The sequence below is a fragment of the Xyrauchen texanus genome, chromosome 38 (genome assembly GCF_025860055.1).
Source record: "Xyrauchen texanus isolate HMW12.3.18 chromosome 38, RBS_HiC_50CHRs, whole genome shotgun sequence".
Lineage (NCBI taxonomy): Eukaryota > Metazoa > Chordata > Actinopteri > Cypriniformes > Catostomidae > Xyrauchen > Xyrauchen texanus.
Window position 1 is genome coordinate 37,770,919 of NC_068313.1, and position 2,500 is coordinate 37,773,418.

Sequence of the window (2,500 nt, forward strand, 5' to 3'; positions counted from 1 at the left end):
GTCGCTGTTAGCAGATGCGACGGTTGTCCCTGTTTGCAGAAGCGACGGTTGTCCCTGTTTGCAGATGCGACGGTTGTCCCTGTTTGCAGATGCGACGGTTGTCCCTGTTAGCAGATGCGACGGTTGTCCCTGTTTGCAGAAGCGACGGTTGTCCCTGTTTGCAGAAGCGACGGTTGTCCCTGTTTGCAGATGCGACGGTTGTCCCTGTTAGCAGCTGCGACGGTTGTCCCTGTTTGCAGCTGCGACGGTTGTCCCTGTTTGCAGATGCGACGGTTGTCCCTGTTAGCGGCTGCGACGGTTGTCGCTGTTACCAGCTGTGACCGTTGTCGCTGTTTGCAGCTGTGGCCGTTGTAGAATTCGACATCGGGGGGCGTTCCATTTGTCAGTTACGGTCTCGGAACTTGGAAAATACCTCTGACTTCTGAGACAAATGGAAGTCTGGAATTACGAACGACTCTTCAGGTGTTCCGAATCGGTTATTCTTTTGGGAGTCAATGCACTTTGATTTGTGAAACTATGCAAACAGCGATATAACACACTACATGAGCGATATAACACACTACATGAGAGGTAATATTTGAAAAACCATAATAGGTGCTCTTTAATAATAATAATAGTAACAGAAGAATACTTGCTAAATGTAAACTATAAATAGAATAGAGTTTTTATTTTAATTTCACCTCCGGCTATAAATGCAGATGCAGGTAATATTGCCATTGCAACAGATACAGAGAATGTCTTTGATGCACACCCCTCAGAATCAGCATTGAACGCAACGGGATGGGTTCTGGTCATGACAATCGTTGCTGAAGATGTCACAATGTAAATAAGATGTTCTACTAATAGTCCTTTCTTTATGCCAAATATAATCTCTCTTTTTGTGTGTTGATTTAGGGTGACCTACGACCTGGACATTTTCTCGACATCACCCCAGTACTTCCACGCACACTTGCTGTATACGGCAGAAATAGCAAGAGCAGTCTGCTAGCATGTTATTCCGAACACAGCCATGAAGTAGGTCAGCGGCGCTGTCTCAGGTACGACGACGGGAACAACGCCAGAAGTGCCACAGCTCTGCGTTCATCGACGGGTCACGTGACTATACCCGCGGTCTCGACTCCAGAGTGAGTGCCTTTCTCAAACATGATGCTGGCACTGAACACTGAAACTACACCCATTTAACCTGAAATGTTACTCTTTTTGTATTCTGGGGTAAGTAAACCCCCCCTGGTGCATTGTGGGGTATTTGAAAATAATGTCACTTTTATAGAGGCACATGGAGTGACCTTGATGTTCTCATAACATCTGTGCTGGGATTCATTTCAGACTATTTCTACTTCACCCGGTCACCCATCTATCCACTGCAGGATCACTGGAATATCTTACACTGGAACACTGGTGCTTATGCTAATCTGGATTAGATTGGGCGGCCTGTACTATTTGTTAATCTTGTTAAACTACTGGTAACCTTATTTGACGCACCCATCTCAGGTCTTCTAATAAAATGAGCTGAATCTGGCGTCTCAGATAAAGGAGACAGCGCCATGGGTTAATAATGATCCCACGTACTTGCGTGAATCTCACAAAAGCAGCGAATAAAATGTCTTGTTCCTATTTTACTCCAAAATATAATGCTTGGGCTAATGTCACTCCAATTTTTTTAGTATTTTTTACCACTTAAATGTTGTTAAGCGTGTATCACAGTGTAAAACATGTCATTTCCTGTTGCCAGTAAGTGGCGCTATGACTATAACTGAATATTGGCATTTAGAAGTGTTCAGGACGGGACGATTATCAAACATGTGACGTTTGGGGCAGATTGGACATTGTATGTTTGAGTTACAACAACTTCCTGTTTCATGGCGAAACATCAAACTTTGTCAGACCGCCACGGCCGCGCCGTTCAAAGACAACTCAAAAGCTTCGCAATTTAGCATCGCAAAGGCCTTTAGATTAGATGGACCAAATATGATGTTGATCTGATTTAATTTCTAGGAGGAGGAGTTAAAGTACGAGGCCTGGAAATGGCAAAAACTGAAGAAAAAAATCTCAATGGCGGACTTCCTGTTGGGTTTAGGATATGGCTCTAAGAGACTTTTTTGTACGTGTTGACATGTTACATGTGCCTACCAATTTTCTTACGTGTAGGTGAAGCGTGGCGTGAGGGCTGCTTCGTTGAAATGTTGTAGGTGGCGCTGTCGAGCCATTTTGCCACAATTAATTCTAAAACCAGTATCGGATGTAAAGTTCCCCACTTTTGAGATGTGTGCAAAGTTTCATGAGTTTTCGAGCATGTTTAGGCCTCAAAAATGTGACTCGTTTCATATCGAACTTTGTCAGACCGCCACAGACGGACGCGCCCTTCAACGAAAACTCAAAAACTTCCCAATTTAACATCGTCAAGACCTTTAGATTAAGACTGACTAAATATAATGTTGATCTGATTAAATCTCTGGGAGGAGTTTGTTCAAGTACAACATCTGGAATTGGCTGTTGCCAG

The 2,500-nt window shown here is 43.8% G+C and overlaps 1 pseudogene; it reads left to right on the forward strand.

Annotated features, from left to right (window-relative positions):
• Positions 1–1,116, forward strand: part of LOC127631473 (suppressor of cytokine signaling 5-like) — a 7,251-nt pseudogene extending 6,135 nt beyond the window's left edge.
• Positions 1,117–2,500: the final 1,384 nt, after the last annotated feature.